Here is a 21,449-nt window from a genome sequence, read left to right as displayed (position 1 = left end):
GAATCAAAAATGTAATGTGTTAAATTGAATTATTGTAAAAATAGATATATTCAACAAATATACCCATCTATAATATTCAATTCAATTCTACACATTTCCGTTTGGATTCAATATTTATATCATAAACAATACATTTTATTTGAAAATTGATTCCGAACTAGGGTGCATTCCGTGCGATTAAGCGTGTGAATGGTTTTCTTGTAGCGCTGCAGCGCTACTTTTATTGCAACAGCGTCTTCAAGCCCACCAATCTTGAAGCAGTTCAATAAGAATAAACAGGAGTACAGGGGGATGGCTCCATAGTTTTCGATGTCCAGGTATATTTCTCAAGAGTTTTTGATGTCTAGGTATATTTCTCTACGGCTTTCGATGGCGAGGTCAACGGCTCCATAGTTTTTGATATTTAAATTGCCATAGTTTATAGGGTCGAGAACAATCTCTCAATGATTACCATGTTAACACTGTTATTGTCATTGTTTTTCGATGTTTGAGAGGACGTTTCCATGTTTCATTATCTTTTTCATCTCGTATCATGTTTCATTAGGTTCCAGTATCTAGATTGACAGTTTCATGTTTATCAGTGTCCGGTGATATTTATTCATGATATTCTGGGTTCTTGAAATCTCCCCTGTTATTGAAGACCATGGAGTCTTCGATCAGGATATCGATAACCATGATGAAATATATCCAGACATCGAAAACCATTGAGTCATCGACCTCGACATCGAAAGCTACGGGGAAAATACCTAGACATCAAAAACTATGGAGCCGTCGACCTGGACATCGAAAACTATAGAGCTATCGACCCAAACTTTGAAAATCATGGATCCGTCAACCTAGACATCGCAAATCGTAGAGAAACATAGCTAGACATGGAAAATTATGAAACCGCCGACCGGGATAGCGAAAACTATGGAGAACTATACCTGGACATGAAAAACCATGGAGAAATATGCCTAGACATCGAAAAACATGGATAAGTATACCTAGACATAAAAAACTATAGCGCCGACGACCTCGATAACGGAAACAGTGGAAAAAAATATACCTAGACATTGAAAACCATGAAGAAATATATCTGGACATCGAAAACTATGGAGGCGCCGACTTAAATGTCGAAAACCTTGCAGTCGTCGACCTAAACATCGAAAACTATGGAGCCGTCGATCTGGACATCAAAAACCATGGAACCGTCGGCCTAGACATAAAAAACCACGGAGCCTTCGACCTAGACATCGAAAACCATAGAGCCGTCGACCTAGACATTAAAAGCCGTTAAGAAATATACCTAGGGTCGAAATCTATGAAGCCGTCGATGTGAATGGCAACGACTATCATGAATCATACCTAGACATCGAAAACCATGAAAAAATATACCTAGACATCGAAAACTATGGAGAAATATACGTAGACATCGAAGACTATGGACAAATATACCTGAACATCGAAAACCATGAGGAAATATACCTAGACATCGGAAACTACGGACCCATCGACCTAGACATCGAAATTCTTGGAGCCGTCGACCTAGACATTGAGAATCGTGGAGAAATATACTTAGACATCGAAAACCATGGAGAAATATACCTAGACTTCGAAAACCTGGGAGAAATCTATCTAGACATCGAAAACCATGGAGCTGTCGACCTAGACTTCGAAAACCTGGGAGAAATCTATCTAGACATCGAAAACCATGGAACCGTCGACCTAGAAATCGAAAACTATTAAGCTACCTACGAGAGATGGATTTTGCTTGTGCCCTTGGTGAAAAGGGGTCGAGATCGTTTCTCTACTGCGTATGCACTCACACATCATTCTAACCTCGTACGATGACGCGCGTAATTATTTTTTTCCTGCAAGCTTTGCTCATACAAAAAATAAAGAATGTACGAATGTACATTTGGCGGATTCTTCACGTAAATTCACTCCAATACTTATCATCAACGATAAGCACGAGTAAAAAAATGCCCAATCCAACGATTTACTTGATAGCATCATACCTACTAAAAGAACATTAAACGATAGCATCACACCTACTAAAAGAATATTAAAAAAAAAGATTCGGCCACAATACGTGACTCAGATTTCTTGGTAAAACGAACATGTGGTATCCTTTAATCCCTGAATGATTCGATAACATTTCGTGAAATTGACAGCTTAAATTTTGAATAAAACGGGGAACTTTCACTTTCCAAATTTTTGAAGCATGAACAGATTCATGGAAATATATAGGTATACAATTTGTATTATGGCACCAGAAAAAAATATATAGATATATAAAATGTATTATGGCACCAGATTTGTCACTAAAGAAAAAACAAATAAACATCAAAAATGTGTGCGAAAAAATGCAACATTTTTTGATGAAATTAAAAAATAAATAATTAATATCTTTTCAATGCGTTAAGCTACAGAGTTCGTAGAGGTCGCGATCGAAAGTTAAAAAAAAAAATAAAAAATACGTCATCTTGCAGGATTCTTTGGAATACTGTAATTATTCAGTTATTAAAGAAATAAATTTTGAGTGTTATCGAAAACAGCTGAAAAACACTCTCGCTCCGGTAAAGACTCTCTGGAAGCGACTCGTCATACATAAATGTACTTGTCTCAGAGTCTAGAGTCGCTACCGCGACTCTAGATCCCAATGATCAAACAATCGAAATAATTAAAGAAATGATTGAGGAATGCCTGTGGTCCGTATGGGTCCCGAAGCAGGTAATTGAGTCGCTCAAATAACGAATAACAGGGGGAAAACAAATTACAAGAAATTGGATTTATCGATAAGTAGAATGGAAGTTTCGACGAGCACAGAATTATTATGTGAAGAAAAGATATCAATAGGGTTACAATATGAACGAAAGAAGGTATAATTTTGAACATGGAAAGAATCAAAACTATCGGTTACGCCAACCTACTCTCACACGGCGAATGGGAACAATCCTCCCATTCCGCTCTGCACACAACAATCGCGCTTCAAATCGTCGCGCGGTTCACACACACACCCGAAATTAGATTTTGGAAGAAGTAACATAAAGTGAGTAGCGAGACTCGATAACAGAAAGTTCATGAGACGGTGTTCGGTGCCGTCTAATTGCGTTTGTTGACGGAAGTTAGACTTACGGCCTCTATGCGGTGTTATCAAATTTCAGGTTTTACTGAACCGCTACGAGCCGCTAACTTACGGAGTTATCCACGGGGACGACCGAGTCTCGGTTAAGAATCAAACGGAACTGAGGTGCGATGAGATCAGCCACGGCGACGATAGCTTGAAAGCGATCGTCGTGGCGTGATCTTTTCGCACCGATAACACTTCATTCGTTCTCGAGGACACAACTCTTTTCCTTTCTTTTCCTCGGAACCCGCGATCAGGCGATGCTGAACCAGCAAATTCCGAGGGTTTTCCGTTCGAGATGACACGGGGCAACGCTCAGCGGTCCCGTTATGAGTCTCGCCACTTATTTAAAATTCATAAAAATTCATAATTTAGTTGAGTTGACACACCATCGAAGTACTGAGGAAGGGAGACTTCTCCTCTAGCTTCTGTAGTTATATAAGTGTGTACACAGAGCGCTTCACACATTATTCTGGAAAAGTTTTTGAACATCTGTAAGTGAACAACAATTCGTACATCATCCAAATAATGTCTCTTTCCGATTGCCGAGCATCGCTCCTTCGTCTGAACTTTCCCAGAGTTCACGATTAGAATTCCAACTCCTTGGAAAGCCCCAGCATTGCACTGAAATTCTGACCCTGGAGTTAGATCGTTTTATGATGACCGTTAACTGGTTCTTTAAATCATTAGTAAAATAAATGAATCTCCCCATGAGTAATTTTTACGAATAAATATTCGATTTTTATTCGCACACGTAGTATGCCTGTGCTGAAGGATCGGAACTGTTGTACATAAAAGCAACCACCCAGTTCTAAAGCTATTCATAATTATTAATAAAATAAAGTATTGTTCCATTTGCCCCTAATTCCTCACAATCCCGAAACCACAGTTTCCGCTCGAGTTCGAATCTCCTTCTTAAATCCGCGAAGGGACTGTGTACCCATCTCTCGGATAAACGAAAAATTTGAACAAATAATTTACTACGGGAGACGCCCCTATCATTTTTGAATTGGTCACCTGAGTTCGATGACTTTTAACCATTCACTAGTCACTTATTGTTAAATCTTCTATCGATAAAATATCAAAAAAATAAAAGGTAGCTTCCCAAAGTGTGATAATTTTTAATACGGTTCCTACAAGTTTTGGATAATATGAAAATCTTCATTGCCTCAGCTAACACCGGAGCACTCGACCCTTATGACTTTCAAACCAAATTGAAATTCAATTGAATGTAAACGTGTGAAACGTCAAAGTACGCGTTTGTCAATGGACAAATTTCATCCGTCTGAAGTAGTATTCGGTCGAACGCTGCGATGTAATCTAACCTATTGCTGGCAATGTTTAAATAAGGCGCATTTCGAGTAATTTTACTACTGACCATATATATATACGTAGAATTTTGTGATGACTACGGACACGATTTCATCCCTTTCGAATCAGCATCAAAAGTTGTGATGGTACCAGGATATCCTGAAATTTGGAGAAAAATAATTTTCTTATAAATCACTGTCGCTGAAAATTCGTACATGACATAATTTCTCATTTGCATTAACATTGTCACGTCTGGAGGGGCGTGAAGGGAAGGTTTGAGCGTCAAGCGGTAAACGCTATGTCGAATAGACTTTTCCATGCAAGTATTATACGCGATGCGTTTATATATGAGCAGATCCATTACTTTTCGACCGCAACCTGCGCGCTTTGGTTTGCGATTTGACTGCCGATTTTTTCCCAAAAAGTATACCCCTATGAAAAAAAGGTTGGGACAAGTACATTGATGATGCCTTGTTTGCTGATAATTACATCCATAAAAAAAATATGAAATTTTTTTTTTTAATTGTAAAAAAAATTACTTTATAAAAAAAAATACAGAAAAATTCGAAAAAAATTTCACAAATCTTGAAAAAACATATTAAAAAAAAACTAATCTGTATCTTTTTTTAAAGTGTCAAAAGCATCAAATAACAAGTAAAACATAAAAAACCGAAACATCACGCTTGAAATAATTTTGGAAACCGATGCCTCATTCTTCTTATTTTATTCGAACAGCTAAATCAATTAAAAAACTTCCATCTAATTTACGTGCAGCATTAAAATTTATGATATTAATCGAAGGACAAGTAATTTATGAGTAACTCCAAATTTCAACATTATGGGATTGTTCTTAGAAGCTTTTAAATCCAAAAAAATCACATGCAAGCTAGCCATTGCTTATTCTATGGTGGCAGATACTTATAAGAAAATCGATTCCCTTCAGGCTTTCAGGAGCTTCTGATATTATTCACAATATTCGACGTCGATTGGTTCGATACAAATTATGTTTAAATATGAGTTAAAAGTACTTGTCCGGCCCATCACTATTCATACAAATAAAAATCAATCATAAAAAACGAAATTGAACGGCAGAATCCGGTAAAAAATTTATTGAAATGCGATTTAGTATTAGTTTAATGTCCTTTATAATAGTATAGGTTAGTTATGCCGAGTGAAATTCGTTCGATGGAAGAAGTGAGAAATAAAAATTGCCGTCATTGCAATACAAACTGGGGAGTTATTTTGGAAGCTTCAACATATTTAATGTGCAAAATGTTTTTTATTTATCGATACACCTAAACATCCCTTGTATATTGCAGGACAATTCGTTTCCATTCTTATTAAATTAGTGCAATTAAGAGAAAATTACTTGAAGATAAGTCTCTAAATTCCCTCTGCATGAATATTTGTGCTCCATCAGTTCTAGAAAAGCCCTGATTTTTATTTGAATAAACAATTTTAAGGGAAAGTGATAGGCCGGACAAGTACTTTTAACTCATATTTAAACATAATTTGTATCGATCCAATCGACGTCGAATATTGTGAATAATATAAGAAGCTCCTGAAAGCCTGAAGAGAATCGATTTTTTTATAAGTCTCTGCCACCGTAGAATAAGAAATGGCTAGCTTGCATGTGATTTTTTTGGATTTAAAAGCTTCTAAGAACAATTCCATAATGTTGAAATTTGGAGTTACTCATAAATTACTTGTCCTTCGATTAATATCATAAATTTTAATGCTGAACGTAACTCAAATGGTAACATTTTCAATTGATTATAAAATACTTGGCCTCGAATTGATATAATAAATTTTAATGCTGCACGTAAATTAAATGGAAGTTTTTAAATTGATTTAGCTGTTCGAATAAAATAAGAAGAATGAGGCATCGGTTTCCAAAATTATTTCAAGCGTGATGTTTCGGTTTTTTATGTTTTACTTGTTATTTTATGCTTTTGACACTTTAAAAAAAGATACAGATTAGTTTTTTTTTAATATGTTTTTTCAAAATTTGTGAAACTTTTTTCGAATTGTTCTGTATTTTTTTTTATAAAGTAATTTTTTTACAATTTAAAAAAAAATTTCATATTTTTTTATGGATGTAATTATCAGCAAACAAGGCATCATCAATGTATTTGTCCCAACCTTTTTTTTCCTAGGGGAAGTTAATCGTTTGATATGAAGTCTTTTTTCTTAAAAGTTCCTTATCTATGTTCAGATGACTATATCATTTTAGTTTAAATTTCTATGAATTATTCATGATTTTCGGATTACAAGGTTGGTTTTCACGAAAAAAGACCTATTTTTCGTCAAAATTTTTCTGGAAATATTTCGTCACACGTCCGTTCTTGGACTTTGGGGATTTTTTTCCTAGTACTCTAATATGTTATGCTTATTGGGAACGCAAGAGCACGGTGGAAAGCGGGTTGTAGGCCGTGATATGCTTTTCGGCTTGTAACTTTGGTTTGCACGAAAAAAGACCTATTTTTCGTCAAAATTGTACTGAAAATATTTCGTCACAGCTCTGTTCTTGGACTTTGGTGATTTTTCCCCTTGTCTTCTAATATGTTTTGTCCATTGGGAACTCAAGAGTATGGAGCAATGCGTGTTGCGGGCCGAGATATGATTTTCGGCTTATAAGGTTAGAAAAAAGAAAGGAAAAGAGGAAAGATAGGTCAAATTTAAGACACAACAAATCCAACAGAATTGGCTATTTTTAAATGTCGTTTTTGCATTCTGAATCATTTTTGCATTCTGAATTCCATTTTCGTGTCATCCAAAACGTGCCCTGATGAAATATATTTCCAAAGTTTGCAAGTGGCCGCTGAGATCCAATTATTTTCAGTTTGATAGTTGCAGAAAAAAGGCATCCGGAAATATTTATCATGTCAGAACTCAATGAAGCAAAAAAACTGATCGTACTTAATTCAACAGAGCAACGGAATTCAAAGACATTTAAGGTACCTGCGCATTGGTTTTGGAGAAAAACAATTTCAGGAGAATTTACAAATGAATTTAGAAATTTAAAAACTCAGAATAGAATAGAAAAAACAAAAAAATTTAGGAATTTAGAAAATCTGAAGACGTTTGTGATGAATTTTTGAGATTACATGTTACGGTTGGAGTAAAAAATTGAAATGAATGACACTGTTACATCCTCGGGTTCAATCCCGCTAAGCAAATCCATTCATTTTTTTTTTTGGAATTTTAGAACACTTTCTAATAACAATAAAAAAATTTAGTTTTAACTCAGCGTATTTGCGTACCTATATGTTCGTTTCCCACGGTAACGGAGGAATTTTGAGCCGACCGAGAAAACGCCTCATATTCAAAATAAGATTGGCAATGTCTCACAGCAAACCTTATAATTCTTTTCTGCTGTCTCTCTCGATATTCGATTACACCGGACCTTCGAGTGCTAAAAGGCAACGCAGTTTCTTATCGCCATCCGGTGTCGGATGAAGTGGCCGCCTAGCCTCGCACGTGGAGACGATTCTCGCGCAATCAGCATCCGGTCCGAGTGCACGGTCGGCTGAAACGCCTCGGTTACCGTCGGATAATCGCGTAGACCAAATTCGCAAATCCCCTCCACTTTGGAGGTGAATAAGTCTGATGTGTCGAAAGACTAATTAGTCTTCGATCTTCACTCACCCGCTTCTCTCGTTCGCTTTCCGGAGTATATTCGTGTCCGAGCGTTTTTGTATCGCATCGGTTGTGGTCAGAACTCCCGAGTTTTTGTGAAGTGCGCGTATTTGAGGTTCGGAACCAGCTCAGAATTTCCTTATTTTTACTTTTCTAATTTTGTATTTTGTGTAAAATCTCTGCAATCCAAGTATCGTGTTCGCGAGTGTCATCATTAGAAACGATTTTCTTTTCTTTTTTATTCGTAAAATTTTGTGCGTCTCGAGAATTTTCAACTTCGTCCTTTTCCATCAACTTGCGTTTTCGTTACACCGCCGACAAACTTCAAGAATTTCGTTTTCATTTTATTCTGTCGACTCTTCAACGGAGTTTTCGAGTAAGTTCATTCCGTTAAACTAAAAATCCGAAGAATCAGAGTCCGCTGCACTAATTCGAATTTTTGAATCCCGAGCCTGCGTTCATTTCGTTAATTCGAATTTCGGATTCCAGGCTTGTTTTAGTCATCCAAATCGGAAATCGTAATCTTGAGTTTATTTCGTTAATTCGAAATTTAAACTTCAAGTTCACATTGTTTCCATAATCCTGAAGTTATTCGATTTCTTTTGGCAATTTCAAATTCAATTATCGAGAGAGATTTAATTTCGACAACTTCAAATTAAATTTTCTGGTGAGTCAGTTAATTAATTGACAATTTTTATAGTTGAACGAACTTTCATTTCAACAATTAGAGACCTGACATTTGAGTGATTTCTAACTACAGCTGTTAAAAATGTAATTCGCAAGTTAATCCATTTTAATTTAAACCTGATCATTGTACCCCAACGGTCCACAAATTCGATTTCAAGGTGAACTTATTTCAACGATTCGAATTTAATTTCACGTGTTTTTATCCCGAATAAACTTAAATAAATCCATGAATTCAATTTAAAATGATTTTATCCCAATAACTTAAATTTAAATTCCAAATTTTAATGTCTCACAAATCAATCTCGAGCGATTTTGTTTTAACAGCCCAGATTAAATTTCAAGATCTAAATTAACAACCCACATTTAACCTCAAGATTTCGGTAATCCACAAACAAATTTTCAAACGTTTTCATTCCAACAGTTCAACTTTAAATCGCAAGCTTTTAACACGCTTATTCCAATAACTCAAATAAAAACTACAAGGTCACCTTTGTGTCAGTAATTAACGACTCGACCTCGAAGTGTTTTTCTTTTTTCTTTCGAAGATTTGCGATTTGACTCTCAGATAAATTTGGCTAATAATTCAGATATAAATTTCCAATGGCCTTCTCTCGCGCCTTATAAATTCGATCTTTAAACGTTTTTGACAGTTTAACACTCGAATTCCTAATACGTTCGTTTCAATAATTCGAAAAATAAATTCCGAACTCTGATTTGTTCCGATAATTTCCAGTTCAGTTTAGCATGTGTTCTCGTCCCGAGAATTCGCAATTTCAACTCACTCCGGGAATTCTCGAGCGCATTTATCCTAGAAATTTCCGTTTTATTCCGATTTTGAGATCTCTCGCTTTCGTCTTTAACCCGTCGATTTACCAAACGCACACGAACCGCGATACACATTCTCGATACTTTGGTTGCTCCAATTTGTGCGTTTCATAAAAACAAAAACCCAACGACGAAGTTTCATGAAAACTAACCGCGAACATCAACTGTAAAAGATTATTTTATTCGGCGTAACCAATTTTTAACAGTTCGAACGCTATTTCTGTAAATTCTGACAGATTTCCAGCTAAATAAAAGGGGAACAAGTGCATTTCATCTCACCAAAATCGTGGCATCTGTTTTATTTTCACCTACTCAAAAATCCAAAAATATTAAACTTTCCGAATTTTAATCCGCCGACATGGAACGACCGTCGAAACCGGGAGTCAAGGTCGTTTCCGAAATAAATTTAACCTGCAACATCTACGTGATTAGCAAGAAGTATCCGAACGGGCGTCTTTTGGGTCCGAACGCCGGGGGTACCTTTAAATCGTACCACCCTGTGTCACCAGTCTCTTCGGAGGCGTCAACGGTATTCAGAGTCCGAACCCCTGAACCCCCCGAAATCGAGACTCCTCCGGCGACACCGTAAGTCACCTTATACCCTAAACGCTTCACCGCTCCAAGGAAAAGGTAAATGCACGTTATTTCGCTATTTTTATAAACCCCTTTTCCTACCCCATTGGACCGCAAATTGTCAACGCACTTGGTTCCAATCCCAGAGGGAACCCCCCCCCCCCCCCTCTAAACGTAGGGACCTCAAGCAAACCGCTACGCGGGTTAGTCCATCCAATTTTATCGACATTTTCGTCGAAATTCCCTCAATTCTGGTGGACGCAAAACCGTGACGTAACAACACACATGCTGCGACATAAAAATATGAAAGATTGAAGGTATTTGCTCCATACTGCAGCAATACAAACTTCAATACTATTTGAAAAAAAAAAAACATTTTAAAACTTGTTGAATCAAGTTCCATTACTTGTTACCATAATCAAAGATAGGGGGTGATACTTAGCACATATATTTATCCACAGAAATTTCAAAGTGTGCAGGTATCTGTTGCGATTCAATGTATCTGCGCAATGAGTTCGGAAGACAGCAATTTCAAATCCATTCATAAATGAGCAACTGAAGACTTTTGTAATGAATTTTTCACTTCATATTTATGTTACAGTGAGAGTCAAAAAGTAAAATGAATGGCAAAGTGTATAAATTTTATAGTTTGCAGATTATTGCTGTATTTCAATGATCCAAATCTATATAGTATTAGAGTGGAAAGTTGTTAGAAGTCATGATGTTACATTAAAATGACATAGCGCACATAACATTCAGAAATTCTGTAGGTTTCCATGATGTTGGCAGGCATTATACTTAATCACATCCAAATCTGAGCAACTGTAGACTTATCGTAATGAATCTTTTCACCAATAATTCCACATTTGCAATTTGTAGAATAGGAATACTCAACATACATGTCATTTCATAAGTATTGTTGTCAACATTTATGTTTGTCTACCGCATTCCAAAGATTCAACTTTTCATATTATCAGCAAAAAAAGCATCCAATGACTTTTTGGAACAAGTTTCAAAATTTATTACTCGACAGACCAGGTGGAAACAAGACCAGAAACTGTTTTGAGAATCTGATGTACAAAATGTGCGATTGGTGATCATAGTTGGAAACCTCTTGAATCACGTTACCACAATCAGTATGAAGAAGTAGTAGAAAATCAGAGGACACATCTCAGGCAACGAATTAATAATATGTATCGATCCACTGCAAACCAATGGAGTCAAAACAAGGATCGGAAAGAGCAGAGCCAAACTCAATAGGAAGCATGATATGGGAATATTCAAAAATAATGATGACACAAAAAATAAATTAGAAAACATTTATTCGATTGGAGTTTCTCACATTATATACTAACAGTTCCGTGTGTTCTTGTTTTATTAATTATCAACCATAATGTTACAGATCGCAGAAAGAAATCTTGACATTATAGATTGACGAACATTTTTCCTTACAACTTCCAGAACTATTTTTGATAAATTGATTTGCTTTATTTATGTTATTATTCACTAACTGTGCGAACGTTTGTTACATTTGTCCCGCACTTCGTAACGTTAAACCCCGGCCGGTTCGTTACGACACAACTATCAAAGGGAACTCGCATATATAACCTACATTATCACACATGATATATAATCACGCAACCGACGATATATTTACACTTGACAATATTCCGCGCACTCTGGTTCAATTGAAAGATTATCTCAGTTGACACTTATTTCCAATCGAACGAAATAATGAAATCTTGAAAAGTTTCGTTGACATAAGCATGGCGCATTTTTTTATATTTTTCATTTTCACACACAGATCACAGTCTACATTTACGCGGCCGCTTTTATACCGGTTTAGTATACCACAAGTTTTAACAAAATAAATATTAGTATACATTTCGTTAGGTGACGCGAAAATTATTTTATATAACGCAACCACGTTTTCCTCGCTTTTCGAGCCTGCCGGCGGTACGGAAAGTAAGTGTTTTACCGACTGTTGAAGTAGATTAGTGGTGGGGAGTACGTACTCCTCACCACTAATCCACTCCAACAGTCGGTAAAATACCTACTTTCCATACCACCGGCACGCTTGAAAAAGCTCGGAAACGTGGTTTGGTTATATAAAGTATCGTGTGCATCTCGGAGGCAGGATGGATCTTTTACGCCGAGCGCGCTGCTGCGCGCGCTCGGCTATACGACTCGTACTGAAAACATCGCGCTCGGCATAAAAGATCCACCTTGCCTCCTTGTTACACAATGTACTATTTATTTTCCCGCACGCACTTCCTAACATCATAACCCTAAACGTCAACACGACGTGAAACTTCGGCTGGTGACTTTCGAGTGATTTCGAGCTCTCGAGCTCCTCAGCTTTCCGCCAAACTTCCTTGCTCTTTTTATTGAATGTTATTGGCCCAAAAATTCTCTCACCCTTCATTGGTTGCAGCAAAAATTCTCTCACCAGGGATTGGTGATCATGGGGGCCAAGGGGCCTATATTTGTAGCGGTTGAAGTACGCGTATAGAGATGCGTCATATCCTGAATGTGTTAGTAACTTTTGCATAATCTTAAGCCCGTGCAAAGTTTATTCTTGGGAATTACGCCACTGATCATGCTGATTTTGGGCTCATTCGACAGAGAACTTCTTAATTAGCTAAAAGTTCAATTTTCAAAGCCGTACATAACTCATGAGTTTCGTAATTTAAGAAAATCACATGCGAATTTTACCCCCACCACCGCGAATCGTTTTATTCAGAGAAAGTATAGTCTCGGCGAGAGCCTCAGGCCAGCGGACGACAGGGCTGTCAATGAACTTGTCCCGAGACTCTACCGAGTCTCTTGATAAATTTTGAACGCTAAATGAATTTTTTGAAATTCTTAAAAAATCATTTTTTCAACCATTTCTATGATTTTTCCATGCAAAGTCTATGAGGTTTAAAGATTCGTATGAAACGGCATTTTTCTTCTTGAACCTTCTTCTTTTGAAAGAAAAAATAATTTTTCACTCGAAACGAAAATCCGGTTGAATTAGCACCCTTATTATCTTAAATTACTATTTTCACGTAATTTCCCACATTTTTGAAACGCGGTGGTAGCGATAACACAGACACACAAAATAAAAAAGTGGTCAGTACTTTTGACTGAACCCACCAATTTATATATATTTCGACGCTGTGAATCCGAATTCCGACGCAGTTCAATGCCTACACCCACCAATTTTGAGTAAATTTCAAAAAACCGTTTAAAATATCGAAAAATCGCATTTTTCAGTATTTCACAGTTTTTTCTGACCTATATGTTGCATGATTTCCATGTAATTTGATGTACTTTATTCAAATTCAGGGTTATTTCAGCTCGTCCACTTCTAAGCATTAAGTAAATTGTAAAAAACCGTTCTAAATATCAAAAAATCGCATTATTCCGTATTCAAAAGTTTTTTTCGATCTATATCATGAATGACTTTTAAGTAATTTGATGCGCTAAACCCGAATTCAGGGTCATTTCAACCCGTACACCCCTAGAACATTCAGTAAATTGCAAAAAAAAACCGCTAAAGATGTCAAGACATTTCATTCTTGAGTATTCAAATATTTGATTAACCTGTATCATGCATTATTTTCATATAATTTAACGCGCTACGTTAACGCGATGTTAAACGTTGAGCAAATAGCGGAAAAACCTATAAGAATTGTAAAAAATAGTAGTTATGAGTATTTCAAAAAATTTATTGACCTAGGTTAAGAGGCCTCAACTGCACGACGAGAACCGTTGATAGAGGCCTCCAAAGTCATACGATGACCCAACACGCATCACAGAGAGAGTTTTCATTCTTGTCTGTGGATTTGTTAAGATGGAGTCTGAACCACCCAAGGTCACCGTAAAAACATTTGAAATAAACTTATTATTTCATTGGTGTTCTTGGCCGGGATTCAAAACTTATCTGAGCAGCTTTTTCAATATCATTCATTGCTCCAAGAAAACTTTTGTCTGAAAATAAACTATGAATCGAAAATCACCTCTTTTAGTTTAGCTTCACTTTTTGCGGGAAACTTTTCTCTTAAATATTGGAAACAGTTGCCATCTTTATTCAAAGCTTCGACATACTGATTCATAAGTGCGAGGCTTCAGGTTGTTTAGAAGCAGAGTGGTGATGGATCAAAGGGGGGCATATTTTCCTATGCGTATATATTGGGCGCCGTAGTTATTTTTTTATGCCCCGTAAGCTATCGACCTATTAGTTTTTTTTTTGAACTCGTCAGTAATGATTCAAATTTGCTTAAGAAGAGGTTTTGCCAATGTTATCATGACATCACATTTTTGTTTAATCTTACATAGTTAAACATTTCGACAACGAAAGATTTTGAAATCGGAAGAAATCGCGGCAACGTTGGGGCCCCTTTTGTCGCCTATTTCCGTAACGTAGGTTTAAAATTCGTTGCCAGCCGGTGTAATCATATGGTAACATAACTTCGAAAATTTACACAGCGGTAAAATGTTCTGTACGATTGATTTTAGTGATCATAATCGATTACAAAAACATAAACAAAATAAATTTATTTTATTTTTCGGTATGTATTTAATGATAATTATTCTAGGTTAAAGCGTCATGCGTGCTATTCATTTTTCAAATTTCGCGCGATCATTTTTCAAATTTGAAAATCCGACGTTGTCATGTTTGTCATATTCTTGGCCGCTTCGAGCACATTTTTACGCGATTTTGACACATAAGTTACAATTTCTCTGAAGAAAATCTCCAAAGGCTAACAATTTTGGTCCTGATAGGAGCGAAAAATTTCAGAGAATATTCCGTTAGTTTTTCGACTAAAGTTTAATGGTACGAACAGTTTTATCTCAAGATTACTAAGACCCCTAGGGAAAAAAAAGGTTGGGATAAGTACATTGATGGTCCCTTATTTTTGAATGGAATAAAAAAAAAATTCAAAACCAGGAAAAAAATTTAAATAAATAAAAAACCAAAAACAATAAACAATCGTAAAAAATTCTATTAAGAAAAATAAAAAAAAGTATGAATCAGGAAAAAAATCTATTAAGAAAAATAAAATTTTTTTTTAACAATTCATAAATATTGAACAAATTGAAAAATTTAATATGCAAGTTACGTGCGGTATAAAAATGTATGATATCAATTGAAGGCTAAGTTTTTAGTGATAATTTGGAATATTTATCGAACAAATTGGAAACTGCAATTGAAAAATTGACGTTTTATCCATAGGAGCGACTAATCATTTATCAAGAGACTCGGTAGAGTCTCGGAACAAGTACATTGACAGCCCTGTCGTCTGCTGCTGGCCCGAGGCTCTCGCCGAGTATACTTTCTCTGAATAAAACAATTCACGGTGGTGGGGGTAAAATTGGCAAGTGATTTCTTTGAATTATGAAACTTCTGAAGAATCGATTTTCTTCCAAGTCTCTGCCAACATAGTGTAACAAATTACTGATCCATTTGTCGTCTAATCCGAATGATTTCTCATCAGATATTTTTTCATATTTCAGCCGATTTTCAATGGTAAGGTTTGAAAACTAAAATACTCATGTATTCTTGAATATCCACAAAATACAACGATTGATTTTTTTTACGAAATCTTGGATATAACTAACGAAAAAATTCAATAACTTTTCATGTGTGCGCTTTTATATGCCGGAGTGATAAGTGTCAGAGAAAAGTCGATATTCAATAATTAATTTGCTGCTACACTACACGATAACTAGCGTCGAAATTTTGCAAATCTATCCAGTACGTGTCCATTTTTGCCTACCAAAAATATCATCGCGTAATCTTGGATAGCGAACATTCACCCATCTATCTTAATATACCTGTTCCAACCGTTTTTTCCCTAGGGGGATTTTCAAGATTTTATATCACGACTTTTTTCTCAGAAGTTCTGCAATCTTTTTTTTCGGGTTAAACAAAGCTGAGCTAACCATACTCAATCACGCTGAGTTAAGAAAATATTGCTAAAATGACATAGTAGGATGATCAAGATAAGAAAAAAAATATGAGATCATTTTAGCATAGCCAAGGATTTTGAATAAATTTCGATTTCTGCAAAGAATCATGTTACACCTCCAACTGTACTGGCTAAAGAGTTTTGTGACTTCAAGCGTTCCCAGAATGATTTTGCGATTAAGATATTGTTATTCTAATTTAATGCACAAATTCACTGTCAAAATTACACACAAACTTGGCGTGGATGGTTTTCAAATGGAAGCTCGGGAAGACACGATTGATCAAATATACTATTCAAAATTAATGGTTTAATGAATAAAATAGATTCCTGAGATAGTGTATAGATGAAAGACATTAATGAAGAAAATAAAATAATTAGCAAATATGAATGATTTAATGAATTATTACACAATAAATATCCAGGCGAATGGTTTAAATTATTGAATCAACAAACGAATAGAATGTGGAGAAAGTATGGTTTTAGGAATAAAAGAAATAGACAATCTGGTGAATGAATCAGAGAATGGGATACAGAATACTTGTGATGAACCAGTATATGGATAGGTAGACAAGTAAAAAATTCATACGTGGCTGGATGAAGGATAACGAAATAAGAAACAAATGAATTATTGGGCATTGAAATTCGCTCTAGATGCAGACGGATGGAGCATTAGCATTCCTTCGCCGAGCTTCCATTTGAAAACCATCCACGCCAAGTTTGTGTGTAATTTTGATAGTGAATTTGTGCATTAAATTAGAATAACAATATCTTAATCGCAAAATCATTCTGGGAACGCTTGAAGTCACAGAACTCTTTAGCCAGTACAGTTGGAGGTGTAACATGATTCTTTGCAGAAATCGAAATTTATTCAAAATCCTTGGCTATGCTAAAATGATCTCATATTTTTTTTCTTATCTTGATCATCCTACTATGTCATTTTAGCAATAAATAATGGGTAAGGAAATTTTTCATTTAATGAAAATATAGTAAAGATCATTCGAAACTAGAGGGGCGGTTTTTTAATACTTGGCGTTCTTTTTTTACTTTTTTGAAGTATTTTTAGAGTGATTTCGCTTTTTTTTTAGAAGAGTGACAATTAATAAATATTTTGGAAAATTATACATTTTTTCTTATCTCCAAAAAATTTTTTACAAATGATTTGTTTAAAGTTGAGTAACTACCTTCAGATGGCGAAAGCAATCAACGCTACTAAATATTTATTTTTTCTATGTTGACGGACAAAAACTGTTTAGTCAATTTCCAATGATGTAAATCTTGTCTATATTAGAATGGTCTTATATTTTTTTCCCTATCATGAAACAAATAATGAGGAAGAGAATTTCAAATTAACAATGATAATATGTGAAGATCATCCAAAACTAAGGTTGCGGTCTTTCAATATTTGTCGCGCTTTTTTTTTACTTTTTTTCAAGTGTTTTCACTACCGATGAGAAATTTCCGAATAAAAGACCAAAAATGTTCCGCGCTCTTTTTTCTTCTAATAGGCCACTGGTTTAGATCTCGGATGCAAGTAGGAGCATTTTAAAGGGAAGAGCTTACTTTGTTTTATTTTGGTTTACTTTGGTTTATTCGAAAAGTCATTACGACCCTTTTTACGGGTGCTACGTCATTTCGAAAGACGTTGATTTTTGGTTTGTTGGATTCCCCTTTCAATTGGACCGCGTTTTCACATGAAATTTTTTCTCCTCAATTCCACGAGCGAATCCTCAAAAGTTGAGGTTTTAGATTCAATTTTTTTATTGGAAACGATTTTTTCGCTCAATCATCGCGTTTTTAGCAAAAGAAAAATTTTGAAAATTACCGCGTATCGCGAGAAATATTAAATTTCACATGATATTTCAAGCGTAAAAAGAGTCGCGTCAGCGATTGTTTATTCACTAAATTTTTTTTAACATTTTCCGCCATGCAATTTTCAGTGAAACTTCAAGTACCTCGATTGTCGTAACTCTGAAACAATGAGGTTTTTTAATGAAATTTGAAGGAAAAGTTTTACCTTTTATTCAATTTCAGCTCATGGGAATGATATCAGATTTTTTTAATTTTTTACTTCAAACAGTTATGGATTGATCTAGGTTTTTCGAGAATCATGAAGTCGTATTAGAATATTCAACGTAGAAAAAGTGTCATTTTTGCTTTTGAATTTTTTATTGATAGATTTCTTTATAATAAGACATGGCACGAAACACTGAAATGCATTCTTGAGAAACTCATAGAAAAAATACTGTGAATTGTGTAAAAAGTACTCATAAAATGTTTGTCTCATATCAAAGAAACTACCTTTGGTGTACAGCACTTTTTTTCACAATTCACGAAATTCACAAGTTTTTAAAAAACGAGCATTGGCATCTCATACCACGTATTCGCTCTGTGTACGTGGGCGGAGCCAAAAATCTAATACTACTGCACTAATAGTATTAGTGTATTCATGCATACTGTCAGCATCACCGTAAATGGAACTCCGGCGTTTTTGGGGGAACACGTATACACGACACACGCTCACTTTCAAAGTAGTGCGAGCGCACTACTTTACGCGCACGGAGCGAATAACCTGTTGACTGGTATATACAAAAAAAGTCGGGTCAGTTCTGGTAATAATGTATGATATGCGTACATATTGAAATCTTGTTTTAAATTTTCAACCGATTGAGATGAAAAAGGGTTTACAAGTATTTTTTGTGTTGCCGAATCGACTTCCGGGCTTAATTTTCACCTTGAAAGAGGTGAAAATCGAGCGTTAAGGCTAACATTGTTAGATTTTTCAATGGAAAGTTATTATGCGATATTACCCGAAAATTCCAAGTTCCACACTAGACTCTTTAGAAATAGAACTAAATTCACTATCCCCGAAGAAATTAAAAATAAGGGTTGGGGTGAAATTTTCAGATTTTTCAATGGGAAGTTTTTATGCTATATTACATAAAAAGTATTCGTTTTTAAGGATACCAGATTCTTTTATCGAAATAAAATAAAATTCACCACCCGCGAAAGGATGAAAAAAAAGAGTTGGGGGTGAAATTTTCAGATTTTTCAATGTGAAAGTTTTTTACATTATATGAAAATTGCAAGTTTTTTAGGACACGAAACTCTTTTATTGAAATGAAAAAAAAATTACTATTCCCTAAGGGGTGAAAAATAAGGTTTGAGGGTGAAATTTCCAGATTTTTCCACGAGAAATTTTATGCTTTTCCACATAGAAACTGTATGTTTTTTGTAGAGCATGAACGTCCTTTATCGAAATAAACCAAAACTCCCGATCTGCCAAGGGGTGAAAAATGAGGGTTGGGGGTGCATTTCAATAGAAGAGTCTAGTGTTCTAAAAAACTCAGAATTTTCATGTTATATAGCACAAAAACTCCCTATTAAGAAATCTAAAAATTTCATCCCCAAACCTTATTTTTCACCCTTTCGCAGGTAGCGAATTTTATTTTACTTCGATGAAAGAATCTGGTACCCTCAAAAACAAACATTTTTTATGTAATATAACGCAAAAATTTCCCATTGAAAAATCTGAAAATTTTACCTCTAACCCTCATTTTTCACCCTCTCGGGGATAGTGAATTTTATTCATTTTCATCCTAAAAAATTTGGATTTTCCATGTAATATAAAATAAAAACATGCCGCTAGCAAAACAAAAATATTCACTTTCAACCCTTATTTTCATCCTTTTCGAAGGTAGCTACATGAAAATTAAGATTGGGAATGAAATCAGCAACCTCGAAAATCCCAAGAAACAAATTTTCATGTATTTCGGTAATTTATTGACTCGTGCCAGTTTTGGCACGAAAACCAGAAAAAAAAGCTTACTAGTCAACCGGTTAATAATAAAAAATCAAATGTAAAAATGAAATTTTTTCCACTCTGTATATTCTAATACGGCTCCATAGTTCTCGAAAATTCCAGATCAATTTATTAACGTACCATGTAGAAATTTTTGGTTCACAAAAATTAGCAAAAAAATCTGATAAAATTTGAATGTGTTGGAATTGAAGAAGTAAAATTTTTTCTCTCCGAATTTTCCAAAAAACCCCATTGTTTTACTACAGTTACCACAATCAATGTACTCGAGGTTCCGCTGAAAAATAAAAAAAAAAAAAATATATCGAAAATTGAGGAGACAAATTGTTTTATCTGAACTTGCGGCCCAGTTGAAAAAGAAATTAAACGAACGAAAATATCAATGTTTGTTGAAACGATGTAGTACCCGTAATGAAAGTCGTAGAGACTTTTCGAATACACCAAAGTAAAGCTAAATGTCTTCTCTTCAAAATACGCCTTGTTGCATCCAAATATCTAAACCAGCGGTGCAGTAGCATTAAAAAGAACGTGAGAACATTTTTGGATATGCGTATAGATCTCTCGCCACGCTACGACGAGTGGGAGAGAGTCTTCGCGCGCTGTCTCTCACGCTCGATCGGGCGCGAGTAGAGGGGATATCGCGTTCAGTGGACTGGGCGAAACGAAACGGGACAAAAGTAACGTTTCATGCAAAGGACGTATGTCCAAAGGTAAACAAACGCTACTTAAGTCTTTCTGACTCCAAGCGACTAGAGCGTACCGAAACATTCGATTTTAATTGCTTAAATCATCATATCTCGGGATTGAGTAAACGGATTTACTTGCAATAAGGATCAATTGAAAGAGAAAAATCGAAAAAAAATTATCACTAATTTTCAGATTTTTAACTACAATGGTTTATCCGTGAGAACGGTTTGAAAAACGTTATGACGTCATAAATCGACATATTCGCGTATATAAGAGTGCGGCAGGGCTCGCGCTGACTTTTCTTTTACACTTTCGTTTTTTTTTTAATACTTGGCGTCGAGCCGCTACCGCGTCTCTTGATCGCGTATATAAGAGTGCGGCAGGGCTCGCGCTGACTTTTCTTTTACACTTTCGTTTTTTTTTTTAATACTTGGCGTCGAGCCGCTACCGCGTCTCTTGATTTTTCTCATTTTTTTTAAATAATAAATCGAAAGCCGTATTATAACAAACAATTATAGTCAACAATTTAAACCATAGATGTTTGTTTTATGTGTCCAATGCTTGAAATTCGATTCAGAACTCTTATTAATGTTGGAAATACCGCATAATCAGTATACTAGTGGAGAACATTGTACACTAATGTAGTAGATTGTAATATATTTGATATTTTTTCACGGTTTGAAATCATTTTCATTGCGACGCTTGAGAATTTTTGTTTACATTTTTTGTGGTATAATGCGAAAACGGGCGATCATCAATGTACTTGTACGATTTTTTTTTCTTCGAGAGAGGATATTTGCGGTTTGATATTAAATCTTTTTTCTGTTGTAGTTCTAAACGA

The 21,449-nt window shown here is 35.4% G+C and overlaps 1 protein-coding gene across 8 annotated transcripts in view; it reads right to left on the bottom strand.

The window, feature by feature from the left end:
• Drep2 (DNA fragmentation factor-related protein 2) overlaps nt 1–21,449 on the bottom strand; it is a 438,119-nt gene that overhangs the window by 304,856 nt on the left and 111,814 nt on the right. For 4 of the 8 annotated variants that reach the window (XM_043427015.1, XM_043427013.1, XM_043427016.1 and 1 more), the window contains exon 2: nt 4,491–4,582. The exons of the other annotated variants lie outside the window; for them this stretch is intronic. The gene's annotated coding sequence lies outside the window, so the exon portion shown is untranslated. The remainder of the gene's footprint in view (nt 1–4,490; nt 4,583–21,449) is intronic. 8 annotated transcript variants of the gene reach the window in all.

The sequence above is a fragment of the Venturia canescens genome, chromosome 8 (assembly GCF_019457755.1).
Source record: "Venturia canescens isolate UGA chromosome 8, ASM1945775v1, whole genome shotgun sequence".
In the NCBI taxonomy this organism is placed as follows: Eukaryota; Metazoa; Arthropoda; class Insecta; order Hymenoptera; family Ichneumonidae; genus Venturia; species Venturia canescens.
The sequence above is the reverse complement of the archived record's forward strand: the minus strand, read 5'-3'. Positions and strand labels throughout refer to the sequence as shown.